Source organism: Manacus vitellinus, unplaced genomic scaffold, assembly GCF_001715985.3.
Source record: "Manacus vitellinus isolate BGI_N305 unplaced genomic scaffold, ASM171598v3 scaffold_33_pilon, whole genome shotgun sequence".
Taxonomy (NCBI): domain Eukaryota; kingdom Metazoa; phylum Chordata; class Aves; order Passeriformes; family Pipridae; genus Manacus; species Manacus vitellinus.
Genome location: NW_021940478.1, coordinates 7,755,706 through 7,762,090, shown reverse-complemented (window position 1 = coordinate 7,762,090; position 6,385 = coordinate 7,755,706). Strand labels below are relative to the sequence as shown.

At 40.5% G+C, this 6,385-nt stretch overlaps 1 non-coding gene across 1 annotated transcript; it reads right to left on the bottom strand.

Moving 5' to 3' along the window:
- Positions 1-608: 608 nt before the first annotated feature.
- LOC108640452 lies at positions 609-4,036 on the bottom strand. The gene is made up of 2 exons (XR_003915950.1): positions 2,710-4,036; positions 609-925 (listed from the first exon to the last, which is right to left on the bottom strand). It is a non-coding gene; the product is annotated as an uncharacterized LOC108640452 (transcript).
- Between the last annotated feature and the right edge of the window lie 2,349 nt (positions 4,037-6,385).

Below are 6,385 nucleotides of genomic sequence, written 5' to 3'. Positions count from 1 at the left end.
TATGTTTGAGTCAGGGCTCAACTTGCAATGGCAAAAAAAATAACCTGGTCGTTAACTCCTAGCTGCCCTCTCATTAAACAAACCAGCAGCAGTATACTTTGCAGTGGTGGTCATGGTAGTGGACTGCTCTGATTTTTCTAATGTATATGCTGAATTTCCACATGGTATGCTCTTCTAGCAGCCTGACAGATTTATCTATTGCTCTAGAATTCAAGCTGTGCCTTTTCCTTCTACGTAGTCCTCAGGGATGTACAGATAACACTTTGTGAAACCCTTCTAGTGTTCTTAATGCCCAAGGGACAGAAGGAAATCCACTATTTAGCACTAGTACTGCAACCAACAGGGGCTAAAAGGAGAAAAGTAACACTCATGTCACAGCTTTACAATAAAAAATGTGGGGTTTCTTTATTTGAACACTAAAAGCTGCTCTACTGTGTTCAGTGCTAGTACACAGTAGATTAACTGTACAGATATAATTTGGAACTGATTACCCAGCAGATCCCAGTACTGCATGGAGGCCAGACACTGCATGCATTTCTACAATGATGTTCATCAACTGTAGCATCCATTTGCTATCCTACTTAGCAGGGTAGCAAAAAAAATTTTGCTTTGAAATTTCAAATTCAAATTTTATTTGCAAAAAAATAAATTCCAGGTCCAGTTGTATCTATGTCCATCTATATTTAATAACAACCACAAATGCAATCAAAATAATACAAAACAAATATACTAATTTAATGTCAGTGTGAAAATTTCCATCAGTTTTTCTGAAACAATTCATCTTATTTTACAATGATGCAAAGTCAGAACTTCTCTGGAAAAGCTGTCATTTCTTCTTTGATCCTGTTTTCTATGAGTAAGGTGAAATTGCTGTCTGTGTTTTGAAGATTGTAGCTGACAAATATCTGTTTTTTGGTCTTGCTGGCTAAAATACAAAACAGAGTAGTCAGCCATATTTTTTTCTTATATAAAAGTGATGATAGTATTCAAGAAAGCCTCTTAAAAAGCCATATCGTGCAAATTTCTAAGATGATGTTCTCCACTCCTGCTGTGCTGGCTGCAGTTATTAAGGAACAGCAGTACAATTACCTGACCATTGGCGTGTTGGGCATAATTTTGCACAGCACTGATGTAAACAGTATAAAACTGGTGACTTTCAACTAGTTTTTGGCCTGATGCAAAAAGCCATTAGTCACTGGAAAGCCTTGCAGTGCTTTTAGTGGATTTTTTGGACACTTCTTAAATATACAATTTTAAGTGAAATTACAGACTGTACTGGAGTCAGCACTGAAATAAAGTTTATGAGTTGGTAAGTCTATGCTGTGTAAAACATTGAGGGAAAGTGCACAAAAAATTGACTGAGCCCAAGTTAACCAAGTTCTGTTTTATTATGAACCCCTTAAAAGGCCCCAAATAGTATGTCTAAGCCTGCTGTCAATAATTTTGTTTCCTTTAGCCTTTGTTCATACAGTGTCCATGATCACTCCATGAGACTGAACAGCCTCAGCTGAGTGTCATGCAGCCAAACACGAAGTTCCAGGCTACCATAATGACAAGTACTTGGAGAGAAGTGCCACAAAATTAAGAGCTGCTTTCCATGAAAGAGCTAATTAACAACGAAAAAAAAAAAAAAAAGCAAAACTGTCCACTGGGGCAGGAAGACTTAGTTATCAAAATAGAAGAGAACACCAAGAAGTGTTTTATAAAAAAAATGGACTCCTACTTAGATTTTACCACAGTAATATAGCAAATTTTTGACTCTGTTCTTATATTACTAAAGCTAAACTTTGTGAAAGTTTAAGCACCATACAGGAAAAACAGGCACTAAATTTAAATTAGTTGTGTAAAATAGAAGACAAAAACCAGTATTTGGGTCATGAGATATTCTTTTCAGGGAATGAGCTGGGAGCTGATGATCCTAGAGACAAATCAGACTGTTCTGCCTGAATATTCAAAAACATAATCTGAATTTTTTAAACTTGAAAATAGAAACACCAGGACTCCTAATATCTTGATCCTTTCTAAATAGGAAAGTTAACTACAGAAAAGATAGATATATATGTGTGTGTATAAAATGTAGTTAAACAATTCCTTTGAGGCATTTTCATTATGCAAATCAATTTATTATTATTTTTCTATTCTAACAGGTTACCAGCTTCCTGTCTCAGAAAGTAGAGCTGCTTCTGAAATGCAAGGACTAGTTTGCCTTTTAAGACTTGGCACTACAAAATGCTGATATAATGCAGTGTGTTGCTCTGATTGCAAAAATTACCACCTGGCACTAGATTTCTGTGGTATAAAGCAGCATGTTCTGTAAGTGCTAGTGCTTCATCATCGTGACCTAAATGAATGCAATGCTAATTCTGAACTAATTAATGCCATTATCCTACCTAACAAAACTATATAGTACACTGCAGTGTCAAAACTCAACTTCTTAATTATGTTTGCCTACGGTCCAATAGCGTCTCTGGGATGCTGTTCCAGATCCTGGGAACACTGTGAATCCCTTAGGGTCACCTCTGCCAAGGACCTCTGCTCCTACCACTGGCTCTGAGGGGCAGCAGGACCTTTTCTGTCCCTGATTCGTGTGGATTAGGTTGGACACGTGTACTCTCGTGGGAAGGATAGAAGAGGAAAGATCTTATGGCTCCATGGAAGCCCATCTGCAACCTCAGAGTAAAGCCAAAAACTGTAAAGGACAAGGCTTACCTAAAAAGCCCTCCAGTAGGTCTGCTTCCCATGCACCCTGGTTAATAACCCCTGTTGCACCAGCTCTTCAAAGGGAAGGAAAAAATTCCTCAGCAGCCATTGTCTGGGACACACTGAGTGCCAGGAGAAACTGTAGCAGCACAGACCCACTCCTGCAACCCCATGTACAGGGCAAAGGCCCAAATCTAAGCTTGAAGAGAAGCTCAGTGGGAGCAGAACAGACAGGACAAGTGTTGGCCATAAGTTTGTAGACTGTGCTGGAAAAGAAGTGGTGGAAGGGAACTATGCCTGGATGATAAATACTCAGAGAGTTGAGGTGATCTTCACCAAGAGCCTGCCAGTCCCTACAGAGGGAAGTTGAAGATATGGCACTAATCAGTAGTCACTTCAGCCCAAAGCACTGTGATTTCAGGGTATGCAGGTAAGGGAGGCACCAATGGACAAGTCGTCCTTAAGAATTGGCCACCACTAACCTACAGGAAGCAATCTTTTAGGATTTGGGTTTCTTGACTAGTGAGACACATCTGGTGCCAAAGCAATTGGGCAGGATGGTGAGAAACAGTCCCTGCACCTCATAGAAGCAGATATAGATAAAAATATGTAGAAAGAGAAGTAGGAATGAGGCGTGTGTGTCTTTAGCAATAGAAAATTTTAAAACAAAAATCAGAAATAAGGAAGAAGATAGAGCCAATACACCAAATGCAGCTGTTGTGGCTAGGACCCCTACCAGGCTATAAAGAAAACAAAAAGGAGAATGTGTACACTGATGCATAGCTGCACTGAAACTCCTCCTCCAGGGAAGGAAACCTGACATTGCAGGAACACGCAGTAGATGATGGAATGCAACTGGCAAGTATAAGAAATGAAAATAGTTACGTGCAAATGGCATTGAATGCTGCTTCACTGAGAGCCTGTGAAGAAGACCAGAATGGAAACTACATAGAAAAAAAATGGTGACAAGCATGGGGGGGTGGTAGGGTTAGGAGGAGAGGGATACTGCCTACCTGAAGATTACCACATGGCAGGATGGTTAAAAAACTACCTTGGAAGTACAGCTACAAGTCAGACTTGACCGTGAATATCATCTCTGTTATTACAGAATTTGTGGAAGAAACAAGGGTTTAATCTCCCAGATAAAAACAACACCAGTGACAGCAAAGCTTGCTATTTTTAGCTGAGGTGAAAAACAAATTTTCTTACCAAGCACTTCGTGAAACAAAGATACAGCAGGGATGCTTTGTTGATCCACTGGTTTCAGGAGAATAAATAATAGTTTTGGACTAAATGCCCATGAGTTCACTTAAATTGCTGGACTGACAAAAGCCAGCCAAAATCCTGAGATGTAGGATTTCAGAAAGATGTATTTCTTTTTTCAGGTAAAAAGGAAACATATGATTATTCAAAGCAAGAAGTGTATTATTGACTTTCCCCTTCGAACCAAGGGTGAAAAAGGTCTACAGGCCTTCCTCAATACAGCATACCTTAAGCAGGATCACACAAGCAAGAACAGTATCTGTAAGGAAATCTGCAACCCAGCAGATAAATGGCATAGAGAGGAACATTGATCAAAAGCCTAGCTGGGCCACAGCTGGTACAGCAAGTTTAAGATGAAATAACAAAAGACACTTAAGGCACACAAACAAAAAGAAAATAGGAAGGTGCCTTACACTCCAAGGATAAATAGTAACCTATAGCCCAGTACCAAGCAAAAGTATCAGTTCTCAGTAACAAAGTATGGGAAATTAGCAATCGAAATAATAAAAGCACCTTAAGGAAAAAAAGGGAAAAAAAGGTTAAAAAAATAAGGGGAAAAAGGCAGCAAAACTGAAACTACTCACTGGGCAAAAAATCAGGTTACTCAGCCTCTGTCCTAGAGCACTGAAAGAACTAATGTAAGAAATGGCAAGTTATTACAAACTTTAGCTATGAAATCTGTAATAAATCTTTTAAGAGTGAAGAGAGCAACCACACGTCCAAAAAAAAGACAGGAGAGAGTGGGAATCACAGAGACAACTTAGAACTGTCAGCTGGGCTCCAATGCTACACAGAAATTTAGAGCAAGATCAGAAGAAATTCACAGAATCACAGAATAAGCCGGGTTAGAAAAGACCTCCAAGATCAAGTCCAACCCTTGATCCACTACTGCCATGGTTACTATACCATGGCACTAAGTGCCACATCCAGTCTCATCTTAAAAAACTCCAGGGACAGAGAATCCACCACTCCCTGTGCAGCCCATTCCAATCCCTGATTACCCTCTCTGTAAAGAATTTCTTCCTAATATCCAACCTAAACCTCCCCTGGCAGAGCTTAAGACCATGCCCTCTTGTCTTACTGAGAGCTGCCTGGGAGAAGAGACCAACCCCCACATGGCTACAACCTCCTTTCAGGTAGTTGTAGAGAGTGATGATGTTTCCCCTGAGTCTCCTCTTTTCCAGGCTAAACAACCCCAGCTCTCTCAGCCTCTCCTCATAGGCCTTGTGTTCAAGTCCCTTCACCAGCCTTGTTGCTCTTGTCTGGACCTGCTCCAGCACCTGCTGGAGCATTAGTGACAAAGAGATCAAATGGAAAGTAGAATAAACTATTACACTTTATCCAAAGTAAATCCTCTCTGACTACATTTTTACTAACTGACTTGTTAAGGATAAGGCACTAATTACATAGAAAGAAATCATGTTATACCATACCCCATAAAATTATTACTTGAAGTAGAAATGATTGAACCCAGTGCGTAGAGAAAATGGTGCCAGCAGGGTAGACTAAAACAGTATTTATTAAAGGAGAAGGTATTGGAAAGAAGAAAAGACACTAGTACGGTTTTTCAAAGATCTTGTGAGCAATCTTTTTTTATATGTGCATTAGTGGCCATAGAGGAGAAGAAGGTGGAGACTCATGGAAGTGCCTGATGATACAAACTCTGGACACACTACCTGAAATGGAGATCAGCACACAGATCATTAATAATTCTGTGGCCTTTCCAACTGAAACATTAGAAGTAAGGTAAGGTTGTGCAGCTCAGCATGTTGCTTTTAAAACCTGGTAACAAGTACATCAGCCGTTCACCAGCTGGAGCTGCATCAGCTACTGGTAGGCGATGAGTAACCACCAGGATGCAGCTGTCAGAGCTGTGAAGGTGCTAGGATGCATAAGGCCACGTATTTTTATATTTTTTAGTACAGTAACAGGAGTTTGAAAGTTATCACTAAGACTCAGGCATTGGAAACATGATGGAAAAGGAGACATCCTGAGCACTGCTCATTAGGATCAGTCAGATTAAGCATGGGCACCTGTGAGATGACCCTGGACTTCCCAGGCCAGAACTTCTCAGCATGTGGGGGCTAAAGGTGCAAGATCGGATAGGGTTTGGCTTCATCTTCAGGGAAAGTGCATGTGCCTTGTATGATGGCCACCTCACCCACAGCACACCAGTGTCACGGGTTTATCATCATCATCAAATTATTTGGGTTGGAAGGGGACCATGAAGATCATCTAGTTCCAAGCCCTCTGCCATGGGCAGGGACATCTTTCACTAGACCAGGTTGCTCAAAGCCCCATCCAACCTGGCCTAGAACACTTGCACGGATAGGCCATCCACAACTTCCCTGTTCCAGTGCCTCACCACTCTCACAGTAAAGAATTCTTCCTAATACCTAGTCTAAACCTACTCTCTTTTAAT